Source organism: Triplophysa dalaica, chromosome 24, assembly GCF_015846415.1.
Source record: "Triplophysa dalaica isolate WHDGS20190420 chromosome 24, ASM1584641v1, whole genome shotgun sequence".
In the NCBI taxonomy this organism is placed as follows: Eukaryota; Metazoa; Chordata; class Actinopteri; order Cypriniformes; family Nemacheilidae; genus Triplophysa; species Triplophysa dalaica.
In genome coordinates, this window is record NC_079565.1 from 5,269,843 (window position 1) to 5,287,922 (window position 18,080).

An 18,080-nucleotide genomic window follows, 5' to 3' on the forward strand; every position below is an offset into this window, starting at 1 on the left:
CTACCGTGTTTATAACTTGGTTGATGCTTTGCCCTGATGTCAAGAAACAAAATGATAGAAACCGAGAAAATACATACATATTGGTTAAAACATGTCGGATGAAACATTTAAATCTTGATGATGGCACAACATATGACCTATCGACCAAGGGGGAGGGTTAGTTGTCACTATCCAGATGGTGAAATCAGACAATTAATGACAAAGATGAAAGAGAAACAACTGTTTGTAACCCCCTCAGTAGAAAATAACAATGCTTTGAGGATTTTGAGGAGTGTGTGTGTGTAAACACACTCATACACACAAACAAAGCAATGCACAAATTCAACATGAAATTAAAATTGATCTTAAAATGCATTCCTGGTGTAAGTTGAACATTTCACAACAGTACTTTAAAGAGAACAGCTTGTTTTTGTAATCTTTGATTACATGAGACAATAGGCTCCGCGTCCTAAACGACTTTCACCTGATGATACTCCTCCAAACCCCTGTCATATTTATAAGAGATTTTTATTATAATAAATATATCTCCTGCTCTACATTTTTTCTCAGCCAATGTCCCATTTCCACTCCAAAACGCTAAACAATCCTGGGCTCTTTCTGGACAAACCCAACTTTTGGGTTAAACAAACCTCTAGGTTGGGTTTTGTCCACAACCGTGGTTTGAAACAGACTGCTAACGCCATTTGATGTTGACTTTAAGTCAACATTAAGGATCGAGGACACCCCTTGTACTGTACATCAACAACAAAAAACAACAATTCTCCAAAGCTGTATTCCAGTTCACAACACTACATTAGTTACCCCAGATAAGCATTACCAGCAAACATGTAGCTCCACGTACACATAATCCCTATCATCCACGCTCACCTCATCTGCACACACACCCAATCTGTGGAATAATAATGTCCAGGGTTTTATCCATCACGGCTGCCTAATCTGTGTCGGACCGGCGCACCAGTGACCGTCTGAGAGGGCTGATTTTGACGGTGAGCTTGTGCGGCAACACTGACAGAAACGACTGTCAGCTTTCAAGAACAGGAAAAGGAAGAGCAGCAACTTGACTTGTGCTAGTTTGCAGCTGTGCACGCTATATAAACTCGCATAAGAGCGCACAAACATGTGCGGGGGGGTTACTCTGAGTAGCTTTCAGGTCACCCACAAACACACACATTTAATGCTATTGACTCTCGACTGTATGAGAAAGCCTCCTGGCACTTGAAACACCCTGTTGAAAAAAACAGCATATGCTGGGTTAGGTCCCTGATACCAGAATCCATCTGGCTTTCGTCTATTTGACGTCTGCTTTTACATTTGCAAGACATCTGCGATACATAGTTTGCTCATCTGCAGTACCTCTCGGAGACGTCTAAACGTCTGTAATACGTCTGCTAAAGATCTGGAGATATGCTGCGAAAAATCTGCAAAACATCTTAGAAAGAGCATCTTTACATCCATTCTAAATCATAAACATCTTATAGACGTCTTCTAGACGTTTTGCAGATGAGCAAACTATTTCTTATACATGTCTTGCAGATGTAATTGCAGACGTCAAATATACGCAAGCCAGATGTATGTCTGATATCAGGGGTATGTTTTGATGCTGGTTTGACCAGCTTAAATCAGCACAAACCAGCATCAAAACATACCAAACCTGCATACGCTGTTTTATTCAACAGGGCATTACTATAGCAACCCATGTAGATACAAACTGAATCAGACTTCATTAGTTGATGCTACAGGAGATGTTTTTTTCTGTTATTTTACCCTTGAAACACATTCACGTAGTGTTTCAGACTGATTTATCTGTTTCTCTGCTGTGTTTACTTTGTGCTGACATGTTAATGTTGTGTGCCCACAATAACTTGCCTCTGATATTGCTTTAGGAATAACCAGGAGACTGTTATCAAGGCAATAAAGTAAACAAACGTCTGCTGGCTAACGGTTTGTTTAGAAAGCCTCAAGTATAGATCTATTTAAACTCAAATCCTTCACCTGCTAATCAATACTGATCACAACCTCCCTCATGAGGACAGATGGGGAGAGAGAGAGAGCGAGAGAGTGCGAGAGAGTGAGACATACAGAGTAATTAGACATTAGTGTCTGTGCCTGTTTCCTAGCTACTATACACTTGTATTGAAGAAAGGATTAGAGTTCTGAACAACTTGTTCACGCTTAATTTATGTGGGGAATCTAGCAAGGAAATGTCAATATTCCACATGCTGCAGATTCAAGAGTTGGCACGTGGATTTCTTATTGTGTGTGCGAACAGGTCTCTGTTTGTTGGTTTGTTTAGTGTGTGTGCTCTAAAGCAGATAAGTGTACATGAGGGGCTGGTTGTGTATCCGGTAACTTCAAAGATCGATTCAGACCCATCAGCCAGACTGTGCCTCTTTTTCATTGGTTCATTATTAATGGCCCTCAGTAAGAGAGACAGATAGCATGAAAGGAAGATAGAGTAAACATAATAGGGCCTGAAAATCGTTTTCTTTATTTTTGAACAAACGCTCGGTAAAAGAGCATGTGCACCTTTAGAAAATGTAGATCATTTATCTTAAAGGGGTGATATGACATGGCTGAAACGAATATTATTGTTTTTTTTTTTTAATGTAATGCAACGTGACTACACGATTTAAGGTTAAAAAATCTGTATTTTCCACATACCGTGCATGTTTGTACTCCTCTTTTCCCCGCTCTGAAAAGCGAGGTGTGCTATGATTGGCCAGTTAACCAGTGCGTAGTGATTGGTCGAATACAGCAAGCGTGTGACAGAAATGTAACGCCTCTTACCATATTTGGAACATCAGGTTCCAAAGCAATTGTACCGACATGTACACCCACCTTACTTGCGTATCCATTTTGGCGGTCTTAGTCAAATCATACCATGAACCGACATGGATTTGTGGGGGTGTGGTTACACAAGGCTTTTAAAGCACGTCTGGGTGAGCATTCGCTATTAGATGAAATGCATCTATTGTTCCGGTCTAATTTTACGTGTCTTATACATGCATGGGCAACTTATATTACACAAAAGAAACAAAAAAACAATATTTGCGCCATATGACCCCTTTAAGTTACACTATTTGAGGGCTATTCTAATAATGTTTATAGATGGTTTCAGTGGTAAGAACATTAACAAAAGTTAGGTGGCCCAAACTTACTTCCTGTAGACCTACGCAAAGAATCAATAAGTGGTTTTAATTTAATTGAACACAATTAGATAAATAAAATAGGAAAATAAATTACTATAAAATATAAATTGTTTACCCTACGTTAGGGCCATTTCATGCGTTCGATGAAACTGTCTAATAGTTCACAAAAATTGGGTTGTTTTGAGTTTAAGTTTAAATCCCGTTCACACAAAGGATGATAAATAAGATAAATATGAAGTTTACAAAATCTTTGTAGATGTAAGAGAATAGCAGAGTACACACCACAACATAACAATCCTTTCAGAGCATTTTTTCCCAATTGTTTAAGATTGACAGGCAATCAAAATGCATTACATTTAAAGGGCTCGCACATGTAAAACTGCAGCACACAAGCTTAGAATAAACATAATGTTATTATGTGGCGGACACTAATATAACTATCGTTACACATTATTTATCAGTCTTGGTGTGAACAGCCATCTAATCTGTCAAAAGTCCAAAAAGTGCTAAAGAAGGCCAGAAACAGGTCTGCTAAATGAAACATACTGTGACATAAGCACAGACCTCAAGTACATTGTTATCTGTCTGAATCTCTTGCCCGTCTCTTCACCCCTCCAATCTCTTCTTTTAATTTCCTGTGCAAGTTGGGTACTGCTTATTCATTTGTAAGTGTGTGTGTGTGTGTGTGTTTGTGTGCGCACATGTGTGTGTATGCTAGAGCGAGAGAGTGACACTGCACTAAGCACACTCAAGGGAGTTGTTGCCATGGTGATTCCACTGTGCTCACTCATGGGCAGTGATGCTGTTGTCTGTCAGTTGGGTCAATGCCCCTTTACAATACAAATACACACACTCACACACACACAAAGATAAGAAATGGAATTTTTGCTCACCAGATCCACGTACTGTATAAATTAACATAACAGATATAAAACTAATCTGTTTAGCTGTCAGATTAAAGTTATGTACTCTTCCATACCAAATTAAACATTGAAAAATCAACAACTTTTCTGCATTTTAAAAAGTTTCTTATATGTTTATCTCATAAACAAACATTTGTTGCTTTATAATATAACATCTTTTAAACACATCTTAAATTAACATTGTGGCAACGTGCATGTGAAATAAGAGTAAATGCTAAAACAAAAACAAGCAATCACAACGCTTTAAACTTAAAAAAGGATTGGATTGAAAAGGGACAATTACCAGGCGAGTATCTTTAAGGCCCATAATGACAACACTTCTTTCACACGGGGTGATAATGAAACTCGGTACAGCTACAAGAATGCTAATTTAGCCCTATTCATGAATTTAAATAACATAACTGCTCCCATCTCTTGAGTATTTCCACACTTAGATCCAGTATTTGCAAATAATACAATTGAATCCAATGCCATTTTCTCTGCATTGTAGAAATCATGTTTCAGATGCCAGTCAATGTAACACCTCTTTGGAGAGATTACAACCGCCTTCGTAATCCTTTATTAATCAATACGCTTAAATCGAATCAATCTGGCAACTGATCAATAACTTTACTACGTCTGTTTTAAATATATGTTTATGCATTTGGCAAAACTTGCGCAGTTACGCAAATTTTGCAATTTCACATTGAAATGCAGTTGCTAAGGCATGCGTTTTTAGCGGTTTGTCAATGTTGTTGCATTCTAGCCTAAATGAAAAAGCACTGATATATTCTGCACCTTTTGGATTGTGTATCTCTTCAAATATTCATCTATCGAAGTCAGCCAGGTGAGATTTATAAATGAGACAATGTTAAAAAGTAATACTGCAACAGCAAACACAACTAATGAATTTGGGACAACTGTAGAGTAGCTTGCACCCACTCAGTAGAGTTTTACCCTCCACTGTGTCTTATCTGATTTTAAATGCAGTTAAAATGATTTCATGTCATTACCGGAAATAATCATCACAATTATCTCCCTGCCTAACGCAGTGTGGTTCTGCCAGCACTTTCATTCAGTGCGGAGCGACCATTACTCAGCCAGACTCGCTGACACCTGCTTACACAAGGTGACGGCTGCTTTTACTGTGCGGGCGGTTGTGCGATTGAGTGGCATCCGGGGGCAAGACAGACAGAAGATTGTTTGAGGGCAGAAGTGTGTGTGGGATGGCCGACGTGTCATTTTAGATGTTTTTCACTGTGCGTTAAGAAACAAAAGGTATTAAAATATTGTACATGTACTGTAGTCTGCAGTTTTCAACTACTCTGGTCACCTTTGTTCACATATAATGTTTTTAAAGAGCCACTGATACATGACTCGCATGACTATAATGTTTAACCAACGATTTAATGACCCTGTTTCCTGTTGACATTTCAAACAGTCAGTGTCAGCTGCCTATGCGATTTGCCTTGGAAATGTTTCTCAATGCACTTTTTCATAGCTTATATGTCACCGCATGCACTAAATGTTGAGGGGGCGGCACTTAAAGAGATAATTCACCCCCAAAAATAATTTATTATCGATATCAACGTTTTGTGTCCATGCAATGGAAGTCAATAGAGTCCACTGTTGTTTGGTTGTCAACGTTCTTCAAAATATCTTTTCTGTGTTTTGCAGAAGCAAGTCATTCAGGTTCTCTGAACATTTATTTCTACACCAATGTCATCTCAAATCGTAGCTGCATGTTTGCTTATGAATGAATTAAGACTGCTATCCACAGATCATTTGGCATGTACAATGACGGCAGAGGATTAGGATGACGGTTCAGTATTACCCATCATGCTCTGGGCCATTGGCCCATATGGGCCCCCTTGTCTACAGGGTGTTAGCTCTAAATATACAGTGAAATCTAGATCATGTCAGATCAATACGGCTCTACACACACACACGTCGCCAAAACACAACTAGATGTACCACACTGTGTCTAGCAGTGTAACCATTCCCCTTGAGCCAGTGACATTTTCTCTTGATCCGTTTGTCTTCCTCCACCTTTTCATCACTCTCCAGCTCTCTTTTTTCCATCTGTACGTGTGACTCTAAGTGACCCGAGCAAATCGCTTCTGGACTTCGGCTCTGAATGAAAAGACTCACAAATCAATAAATCCTGACCTGCCCTAGGCACACATAAATGTTGAAAAAAGAGGCAAAAAAATATGTTTTATAAATTAATATCCGTACTGTCTCTAAGGGCAAGCGTATATTTAGCATCGATTTGCTCAGGTTGACAACTAAATGATACTTTTTTTATAATGATGATTTGCTATTTATACTGTAAATAACGTCCCTGCTTTTGTAGTAGATCTGTTGGATCAAAAGCATTATGTAAGTATTCAGTCAACACAGTATCATCTAAACATTCACAGGAAGGAAAGAGAAACCACAACAAGCCACAATCAAACATTTCATCCAAATGTTCATGCAAATGATTCACTCGCTTAGGCCTTATTGAATCAACATGTGTCACTGTAATATGGCCAAAATTTAAAACAACGGCTGATATCATAAACATAGCTTTTATATAAAGTCATTTTTTTTATCTCTAAAGCATTGTTCAAACACTTTTTGAGGACTTTGCATGCTTAACCTCAATGCCCAATGTGTTATTTTGAAAGATCTATTGACAGAAACGCAATATAATAAACATAACTATGTCTTCAGAGGTCCAAAAGACCTTACATAATGAAGCGTTATGTTTTTATTACCTTAGAATGATTCACCATGTTTCTACAGTAGCCCTAAAAGGACAAACTGCTCTACAGAGCTTTCAGATCTCTTTCGGCAAAGAAGCGAAAATTTATATTCATACACTGGACCTTTAAAGGTCATACTCATATAATATCAAGATTTTCTCAACCTTATCGCTTAAATTCATATACTGTACAGTAAACTGTACTGTACTGTAAAGTTACTAGAGTCAAAGACATTGAGAGAGTCAGTGCTGATGTGCTTTCAGAGCACCTGTTCTTTTAATACTTATCACATCACAGATGAGCAGAAAGAGACATCATAGCCTAGAGCTCAGTACAGAATAGGGGGAGGCAGGGGGGCATGCTGGAAGAGAGTTGCCATGGAAACCACCCAACACTCGAACTGCACCAGTCAGAATAAGGAAAAAGAGGTGACCAATAGTTCATGTGACAGAGAGAGAGAGAGAGAGAGAGAGAGAGAGAGAGAGAGAAAGAATCCCAGCAGGAAGGAGAGAGTCCACCTGTTCTTTTCTTTGTCCTGCTGATCAGAACAAGTTTTGTGACAGCACCTTATCACCTACAACACCATCTCCTGTTGCCACGGCAACCCACATTAACATCCATATGACACAACATCCATAAAGAAGCAGTTCCTTAACATGCAAACAAACACAAACTTACATTTGTGACATACACATGCAGGGGCTCAAAAAAGTATTTTAAATGCCATATAAAACCATATAAATGTCATTAAAAATACGAAAAAAAATGTTCAAGTTCAACGTGAGACACGAAGCACTTCAGGCATCCACTAATAATCAACTTAGGGGTCAAGCTTGTTATCTTGTAAAACATACGGGTAAAGTTGTGATAGAAATTTGCTTTTAGATCCACCACTTGGTTTATGATTTTATTATCTGATGCAAGAAAAACACATTTTCCAGTATGGCCTCGGTCTCTAAATACTTCTTTGGGTCACCACATGTCTCCACAAACCCACATGCACAAACGTCTTGGTTACGTATGTAACCTCAGTTCCCTGATGGAGGGAACGAGACGTTGTGTCGAGAACGACAGATGGGGTTCGCCCTTGAGAACCAATCAACTCTGACTACTATAGAAAAGGCCAATGAAATTTGGCGAATGCAATTTGCATGCCGGGCTCCGCCCCCGGAAATCCGGTATAAAAGGAGGCCGGCGTGCAGCATTCACTTACCTTTGTTCTGAAGAGCCTGAGACCTCTCAAACTGCAGCAGAATACGATACGTGTTCGTGGCATAAGGGACACAACGTCTCGTTCCCTCCATCAGGGAACTGAGGTTACATACGTAACCAAGACGTTCCCTTTCTGTCGGTCTCTCGACGTTGTGTCGAGAACGACAGATGGGGTTGCCTATGGAAAACGCCACAACGCTGTATCGCGTCACAATCTCTAGCGAAGCGACGGTAACAAGCCTGGGCGTGTCATCTCGAAGCTTTCGTGAGACTGTAACCTTCCAGTGTGGTGGTCGGGGGGTTCCAGAGCTTTCTTGGAGAAAGATGGGTACAGCCCTGACCGGTAACTTTCACGGACGGGGCCTTAGCTCTCTATAGGCGAGAGGCCGTCCAGATCAGTTTACACCGGGTAAGCGCGACTCTTAATCAGAGAAGCGCTACAGAGGCCACCTCCTACCCGTGGGGAGGAATATGGTGGATATAGGTATGGTCTCGTCCTTGGAGGAGAACGCATGGAACGTGCGGACTGAGTAGTTAACCGCGAGGTGGAGGCCCACCTGGGGAAGCTCATGGGTTACCAGGAGTGGGAACCATTCTCATGAGGATACATCAGACGGAACAGCCCACGGAGGGGGTGTTACAGACGTCCGGTAGCACTAGGTCCGGTTAGAGCTATCTGTGATAGCTCACATGGTATCCCGGCCTAAGGGGGAAGGCTGCTCTGCCCAGCCAGCCCCCAGGGGGTGCTTGTTTGGTGATGGATGGAATGCCTATTCTTAACCAGTGTCTGGGTAAGAAGGGAGGCTGGTGAGGTACCAGTTTCTTAGCGATGTGTTCGGGTAAGAAGAAAAGGTAAATAGCACACTGACCCAACCTGTTAGAGGGTGGAAAGGTGCTTTCGCAGGCATACGCCCCCCCGGATGCCAGTCCTACATGTCGCCACGCAGGACGTGGGCTGACACCGGGTTTACGCGAAGGTTGTTAACCCTTGCGAAGGTGTTTGGGCATAGCCCAACCCGCAGCTCTACAGATGTCTGCTAGAGAGGCGCTTCTGCCAGTGTCCAGGAGGTGGCTAAACTCCGTGTGGAGTGAGCCCTCACTGCCAATGGGCATGGGAGATTCTGAGATCGGAATGCCGTCGTAACGGCGTCCACGACCCAGTGCGCCAGCCTCTGTTTGGAGACAGCCTTCCCCTTCTGCTGTCCTCCAACAGACACGGAGCTGGTCAGAGCTTCAGAGCTCTGCGTGCGGTCCAGTACGTACTGGACACAACACTAATCGGGTTGGGTCTTCCTCCCCTATGGGGAGCGCCTGCAAGTTCACCACTTGGCCCCGGAGGGAGTAGTGGGAACTTCTTGGGCACGCATCCGGGCCTGGGTCTCAAGATAACGTGAGAGTTTCCAGGGCCGAGTTTAAGGCAATCCAGGGACACGGAGGATGCTCGGTGGTCCCCTACCCTCTTGAAGGAAGTGAGCGCCGTCAGGAGGGCCGTCTTACTCTATGAGGAAGATCGGAACCTCCGAGGGGCTCTTTGGGGGGCCCTGAGGCTCCCCAGGACCACTTAGGGTCCCAAGAGGGTATGGAGCGGAGATGAGGCGGATTCCGCCCTCTCGCTGCTTAGGAACCTGGTGACCAGGTCGTGTTGCCCTAGAAACTTTCCACCGACTGAGTCGTGATGAGTGGCAATAGCGACTACATACACTTTCAGTGTGGAAGGGAGATGTTAGTCTCCAGTCTCGTGAGGAGGGGAACACAATCCTGATCAAGCACCTCAGTGGGTCTTTCTCGTTGAGAAAGACACCAGGACGAGAAGAGGCACCGTCTAGAGGCGTGTAACCGCCTAGTAGATGGGGCCCTAGCCTGGGTGATGGTCTCAGCCGTATAGGGGGAGTAGCCATCTTAGGATCTTCTCGTCCCGTCTAGAGACCAGACATGGGTGTTCCAGAGGTCTGATCTGGGATGCCAGAACGTGTCCTTCCCCTGAGAGAGCAGGTCCTCTGTCAGGGGAATGGTTCAGGGGGAGTCGCTGTCCAGAGCATCGGCTCTGAGGCCAAGTGCGGTTAGACCGGTGTGGTGTAACCAATAACACTTGGTGCTCCTGCTCCCTGACCTTGCACAGAGTCTGTACAAGAAGGCTCCTGGGGGGGGAAGGTGTGCTTCCGCCCATCCCGCGGCCAGCTGTGCGCAAGGATATCCGTGCCGAGGGCAGGGACTATCAAGCGGGCAAATGGTGGTGTTACGGGAGGTGAACAGGTTTTACCTGGGCCTACCCGAACAGCCTCCAAATGAGCTGGACTGCACGGGGGTGGAGTCGCCACTCTCCACGAGGCATAAACTGGCGAGAAAGCACGTCGGCTGTCTAGTTCAGTTTGCCCGGGGTGTGTGGCCTGCAGGGAACGAGTCACCTGTTGACTCCACCGGAGGAGGCGTCGAGCAAGTTGTGTTTAGCTGCTGTGTGCGAACGCCACCCTGACGATCTGTATTCGCTACAGCTATAGTGCTGTCCTCGGAACAGCACGTGTATGTCTCGCACGAGAGGCCGTAGCCTGCTCAGTGCAAGTAGCATAGCCCACAACTCTTGGCAATTGATATGCCAGCGCAGGCGGGGGTTCGTCCAACACCCCACCTGCGTGCCCGTTGCACACTACACCGCACCCCTGCAGGGAGACTTCAGTCGTCACCACGACCTGCCTCATAACCTGCTCAGAGGGACCTGAGTCCGTCGAAAAAGTCATAAAGACTAGGGGTTATGGTGCGTCGGCAGCAGGGCGGCATCACCATGCGCCTGCTGCCGGTGTGCCACGCTCTCCTCGGAACTCGACTCTGAAACCAGTGTTGGAGCGGTGTCATGTGCATCAACTCGAGGGGTATTAGCCCGCGAGGACGCCATGTGTCCCAGGAGCCTCTGAATTGTTTCAGGGGGACCGCTGTCTGCCTAAAATGTTCATTTCAGACAGTTCAACACTGGTTGGGCACAACTGCGGACAGGTGTGCCGACATGGTGACAGAGTTGAGTTCCATACCGAGAAAGAGGATGCTCTGCACTGGGGAGAGCTTGCCCCTCTCTTGGTTGACCTGGAGTCCCAATCGACCTAGGTGCCGGAGCACCAGGTCCCTTTGTGTACATAACAGATCTCGCGAGTGTGCCAAGATAGGCCAGTCGCTGAGATAGTTTAGTACCCGCTCGCCTTCCTCCTCTCAGGGAGAAAGGGCGGTCAGGGACAGACCGAAAGGGAGGACTCTGTACTGATATGCCCGCCTCTCGCACGCGAACCGTGGGAACGGCCGGTGTCGAGGAGGATCGAGACATGAAAGTAAGCGTCCTTCAGGTCGATTGCCACGAACCAATCCTGACACCTCATAGATGTCAGGACGCGCCTCTGTGTGAGCACCCTGAATGGCAGCTTGTGAAGGTGCTCTGTTCAGGGTACGCAGCCTTTGGGGGCAACCCGCCGTCTTTCTTGGGAACGATGAAGTGCGGGTGGTGACCCACTGAACATCTTGGTTTTGAGGGACGAACTCGATGCCTGTTTTGCCAGAAGGGTGGTGACCTCTACCCGAAGTACGGAGGCGTCCCTGCCTCTGACAGAGGGAGAGATGATGCCCCGAAACTTGGGTGAGTCTCTGGCGAACTGGATCGAGTAACCAAGACGGACCGCCCTCATTAGCCAGCGAGACAGTGTGGGCAGCTCTCGAGCTCCCAGGGACTGTGACAGGGTGACCAAGGGGACGGTCTGCTTCATCATTCCCACGGGGGGTGGTTCGTCGGCTGGCGGAGCTAACCATGTCGCGGGGAGTCCCCGGAGGGAAGGTTTTTGCTCCGCCTGCTTACCTGCCTGGCGGGACAACGGCACGCACTGTCAGTTTGAGAGTGGTGACGGCTGTCGTATGTGTACGACCTCACGCCTCGCCAGGGTGTGAGGTCGGTTCGCCGAGCACAGTCCAGTGGAGTGTGCGATCGGCTGCAAGTAAACCCGGGGAGAACAGAAAACTCAGTGAGTAAGTGGGCGCCAAGCCCTAACAAGGGCCCGGCTTTGGTGACGAGGCAGGAGTCGTCCCGTACCGACCGATCAGAGCCGTGGCTGTGAAGGTTCGGGCCCGATGTTGTTCTCCCTGGGGTCTTCCCGTCAGTGTCCCTTCTCGCGAGGAGGTTGCTGACGGGGTGGAGGTTTCCCCCTCGACCTCTGCTTCCGGGGTGCCGCCTGTGGGGGCACAGGAACCGGAGCCGATGTCGAAAGGGTCCTGGGTTGCAGGGAAGCAGACGTCACGTGAGATCTCGGAGGCCTGTAGGCGGCCGAGTCGCGGCGTGAAAAAAATGTGGTTAATTGCCACTGTCTGCTTCGCCGTCAAAAAACTGCTGAGCGCAGTCCTCGACGGTGTTACCAACAACCCACCCTGCGAGATGAGTGCATCAAGAAAGCGGACTTCCTTGCTGTCACTCTTCTGCACAAGGTATAGCCGGGGGTGTCTCTCCTGGACCACTACCGTGGACATCGTCCGACCCAGGGCCCGTGCCGCCGCCTTAGTCGCCCGTAGAGCGCTGTCAGCGGTGGCACGGAGATCCTGCATTATACCCGGGTCGGCCTTACCCTCGTGGAGCCCTCTCAACGCCCTGGCCTGGCGGACCTGCAGGATGGCCAAGGCATAGAGAGAGGAGGCAGCCTGGCCCGCAACATCGCAAGCTTTCGACACCAGTGATGCCGAAGTCTTACGTGCTTTGGACGGTAGGAGTGGTCGATCCCCCCCCAGGTGGTAGCCGTCCGCGGCACAGGTGCACCGCAGGCGGACGTTCCACCCGGGGGATCTCGACGCAGTCCTTGGCTGCCTCACCATCGAGGGAAGTAAGGGAGCCGGAGCTGGTTTCACTGGAACGGTCCGTGAGTGGAGCGTTCCAAGTTTTACACAGCTCCTCATGCACCTCCGGGAAAAACATGGCACCCGGGGTGGGCGCGGTTTGCACCGCGCACCGACCTCGGGAACCACGTATCCCCGGGTTAGCACGGATGACATCACTTCTGCTTCCTCCTGAACTCGACCGCTGGGGGTGGAGTTTGGATTCGGCAGAGTCGGATGCCAGTCTCCCTCCGATGCTGCGAGCGACATCTCATCTACGTCACACATCGTTTCCGAGTGTGTGCGTGAGGACCCGGACGGTATGCCACCGCCGGTTGGGGAACGTTCAGAAGAGCGAATCGGGGTGCGATCGGCCCGTGAGCACTTGGCTGGCGGGTTTACGTTCGCAGAGTTCCCCGTATCACTAACGCTGCTAACGTGGGTGGTCATCGGGGCCGTAGCCACAGATGTCACAGCCCGGGTAGCAGACGAAATGGTGGCTGGTTCCCGTAGGAAGACAGCCACCCGTGACCGCAACTTCTGAATGACAATCTGCCCGCAGTGCAGGCAGATGTGTCAACGAACGCTGCTTCAGTGTGCTGGACGCCCAGACACCTAATGCAGCGATCGTGTCCATCCCCCTCCTCGATGAGGGTGCCGCACCCAAGAGAACAGCGGGACATGCCGCGCTGGAGAATGCTCAGTCAGTCCTGAAAAGGACTTTTAGAAAAAATCTCTAACACCTCCGGAACCGCCGAGACGCCCAGGGGAAGGTCGCTGCAGGAAGGGACGATCCGCTGTAACACGTCGTAGCACCAGCGTGTAGTTGTAGAGGATTGAATCCTGAGTTGTACTCATGAGCGATGGCTCTGAAGAACAAAAGGTAAGTGAATGCTGCACGCCGGCCTCCTTTTATACCGGATTTCCGGGGGCGGAGCCCGGCATGCAAATTGCATTCGCCAAATTTCATTGGCCTTTTCTATAGTAGTCAGAGTTGATTGGTTCTCAAGGGCGAACCCCATCTGTCGTTCTCGACACAACGTCGAGAGACCGACAGAAAGGGAACACACATTTTCAAACCCAACCTGCACACACGCACATTACAGAAAAGCTCCTCTGTTATCTGTTTGAGGTCAACTCCTGCAGGTAATGACAGACCCCGTCCGTGGGCTTGCTGGTCCCTGACGGAAAGCGCACGGTGCATTAGGGTGGTTCAGAACCAAAGCGTCCTCTGTAATCTAACAACAGTCACGGCCTTGAGCGCACGCCCACGACCGGCGTCTCTCAGCTGGAGACTTTTTGTACTGGAGGTTCTCCCAGAACCACAGGCCTTAAATAGCGACAGAGGTACAGTTAGAGAACGCAAACCATGGGTCCTAATCACACGTGTATTTGTAGGACATGTTGGTGGATGCATGATGGCTAAATGGATAGGGAAGAAATAATTGAACACAGGCCGGTACGACAGCTAAGCAACCACAAAGTAACAACACTCTACATCAGGGCGTCACTCAACATTAAAACGTAAAAATGAATTGTATAATAGCAGCACGCTCTATTCGTCAAACACTGTAAGCTGTTCACATAATTATTGTTAGGATCAACTTCATCATCATTACCGCACAGATTAAGTGATCTTATATCAAAATAACATATCCCTTCATAAAATGCCTGTCAATCCATTAATGGATGGTTGGCTAGGTAGTGTTAAACCAAAGACCCAATGTTCTGTAAATGACCTACAATGACACACACTCACTCACACATACAAACACAAACCTATCGCACTGCTCTGGCAGATTAAAGGAACAAAAAGCAAATCCTTCTCTCTCGTTGTATTCATATTTCCCTGTGTACTAGCAGAGGACATCTAATCTCTCCATGTTCACACAGTCTGTTCGAAGAGCACTGCCAGCATCAGCTCGGACAGACACGAATGTGTGCCACGGTGGTGACTTTCCGCAACAATTGTGATCTAACGCAACAATTGTTTATATACAAAGCTAATAATATTTTCTGACCCATATGCTTAAAGCCAAACCTCAGAAACCTTATGTATTTTTACATTTTCAGCAACATATAATTTTTAGCCAATACAACATGATTTAATCCACTGTAGGGATGGTACACCCAAAAATGAAAATTATGTCATTACCCTCTTGTCGTTTCAAACCTGTATGACTTTCTTTCTTCCGCAGAACACAAAAGATGATATTTTGAAGAAAGTTGGTAACCAAACAACACCGGCACACATTCACTATAGTGTAGACACGAAACCATTACAAGTGAATGAGTGCCGGTTATCAACATTGTTCAACATTCTTTTGAGTTTTGCAGAAGAAAATCAAACAGGTTTGAAATGACAAGAGGAGTGTTGACAGAAGTTTTATTTTTGGGTGAACTATACCACAAAAGGCAGTGATACAACCTACACAAAAGATCATTCAAGAGAGTTACGGCAGCAACCGAGGTTTGAGTCACAGTTCATTTCCCTGTCCTTTTTCCTGTCACACTATTCTCTACTGTGTATTTTAGTAAAAATCCAGACAAATAATACTAAAAAAAAAAATATTTGCTCTGAGGTCCCTCTCCGCTGGTAACTGTAATGTAGGTAATGCAAGTTTTAATATCATCATAAAGATGTGTTGTTTCCAAAGTGTACACAGAACCAGCACCCTCATAAAAAACAGCACAGCAAATGTTGTTCAGACAAACTGAAATAGTTCGTCTCTCAGCGTTCATGTTTTTGTAAATATACTGGTCCACTACATTTCCATGGGCAAACATTGCTTTAGCCCCTTGCAGCGGGAGAAAACAAGCAGTGCAGAAAACAGTCACTGTGCCCATTCAATACTCAAAAGCATCCTTGAGATTCAACACAGTTCTGAATGAACCTGAACAAACCGTCCAAAACACAAACACACACGATCTGATGCCTTGTGCTGACCTGCCCTAAATCTGGCCTGAAACACCCATAGTGCAACATCTGTTGACCTGTTACAAAACTAAAGACCTAAAAATAGACTGTCACTATCGCACTACCCTGCTGCTACATGGGATTATTGTTGACAGATTTTTAGGCATTTCCATTTAAGGCTGAGACTGGACGGTGGAGCTAAACTGAATTTTCTTTATGTACGGATTTCTTTCCTGTGGTGATGTATAGGAAACACGCATATACTGTACCTCTAAGTGCTAGTAATCAATAATATCCGTCCATTTTTCTAGAGGAGAAAGACTTTTCATAAATGTCTAGATCTCATTTTGCAAACTTTTAGCAGTAGGATAGATGGCCCCGATTCTTTTAGACACGGACTAAGAGTCCATTTCTGATTTAATGGACTCTTTAAGATTCATCCAGTTTATAGAAAGAATAGAGATTTATGTTGTGGCTTCCATCTCAGACGGATTAAATGTATCATACTTTTCAGCTCTTAAGAAGCATATTACAAGCAGCTCTCAGCTGTTCCTCTAATGGCTTCAGCATAATTACTAAAGGGCTATCCGAACATTTCTTGATGGCCATTTTGGCACGACGACTAGAGACACGTGTCGTGATTGTCTAACATTCAAATGTGCCTTTTCCTTAATAAAGAAACCTCAGCATATTCGGTGAGGAAACAACCCGCCGTGTTAGATTATCACTGCGTCACTTCTAATTTCAAAACCAGTGACCACATTACCCTGCCCGCCGTCGTGACTTGGATTACTGCCTATCTTGTGAGGCTCTCCAAGGAAAAGTGGCCCTCTTTAAATCTGAAAGTAACATGGAGGTTTATTGGCTAAGCCACAGTTATCTATCAATAATGTAGTTTAGGAAAACTGGACCAGACACAGAGTTTCATGCTTGGGTAAAAGCATTGCGGAAGTGGCAGAAATTAACATCCAATTCAATTTGTGAACACACAGGTTGGAAAATGGGACGCTGCGTTTTCTGGTCAAACGTATCAGTCAGTCACGTGATCTATTTATTATTGAAACGCTAAGATCGTGACTTTAATGCCAACATAAGCATGTGCTATAAATTAATTACGTACATGGCGGCAGAAATATATTTTTGTCATTAGTGACTGGTTGTGTCAAAAAAGTACTGTGGAAGAATTGCTAACTCAGCCACAAACCTTCACCCATGACTTAAACTAACTAATACACTATACTAATCCAAACCAGACCAGACCAGACCAGACCAGTATACTACAATCAATTTCTCAACATTAAGCTATTTTGCAAGAGAAATCCTGAAAGAAATATATGCAAAAAGACACAAGGAGTAGGCTAAAGCTGCAAATTATTTCATTTTACGCCAGCGCATCTCTTGTTGACTCGTGAAATTGTGAATCTCCTTTCATTTCTGTTAGGACTCATGCATATCACTGAAGATGAGATGTTTCTTTTCCACGCGAGCGCACGCGCACACACACGCTCGCGCTCAAATAAACAGCGGCGCGCAGAAACACCTGGCTTGAAAATCTCATCTAACGCAGCCTCGCGCATGCAAATGTATTCAAATCGTTCCCTTTCTATAGAGAAAGCAGTGCTCTCAAGCCAGATGGGGTGCGCTTCTGTGAAACGATCAATAAACAGTGAACCAGTTTAACAGTTATACTGAGCAAACCCTTTGCGTAATGTCGTGCACTCTCACAAAGACGCGTGCTCGGTGATGTCCATACACTCAGGCGGACCCTTCCTCCCCGAGCTCCCCATTCAGCTCCATCTCTAACTTTTCAATTTCAACCGGGCGGGCTGCATATTTTCAATACTCACAATGCAGGAGGTCACAGTTTCTAACAGGTGAACGTCTCGTTTTTCGCTATTTCCTTGAGAGATATCCGCGCTCGTGGTCCGCCTCGCCTCTCTGCTGACGACGACGCCGAGTTTCTTTCCAGCACCAGTGCGCTTTGAACAGCTCCACTTACGTCACTCCCGCGAACCCAACCAGAGCCACGCCTTTCAGATAACGACAGTCTTCAATCTGCCGAGCTGAAACAGACCCCACCCAACGAGCTACGATACAACATTAAAAGCCGATGAATGCCAATGGTGTCAAGTCTGTGTGGCAGGTGCCATACCCTAACTGCCAATGTTAGTCAATGCTGAATAATTGTTTAGAATAAAACTAGAACACAAAAGAAACGATGGTTCGTTATTTCGCCCTAGACATACAGTGAACACGTATGCAAGCTTTTCAACATTTGTGTTAGCAGCCAATGAAATCACACGTTTTGGTAACACTT

General features: G+C 45.8%; 1 protein-coding gene across 2 annotated transcripts in view; it reads right to left on the reverse strand.

The window, feature by feature from the left end:
* smpd3 (sphingomyelin phosphodiesterase 3) overlaps positions 1 to 17,745 on the reverse strand; it is a 34,769-nt gene extending 17,024 nt beyond the window's left edge. Inside the window, exon 1 of one of the 2 annotated variants that reach the window (XM_056740549.1) lies at positions 17,611 to 17,745. The gene's annotated coding sequence lies outside the window, so the exon portion shown is untranslated. Of the gene's footprint in view, positions 1 to 867; positions 999 to 17,610 lie in introns of those variants that run through there. The other variant, XM_056740550.1, reaches the window with a different exon arrangement.
* Positions 17,746 to 18,080: the final 335 nt, after the last annotated feature.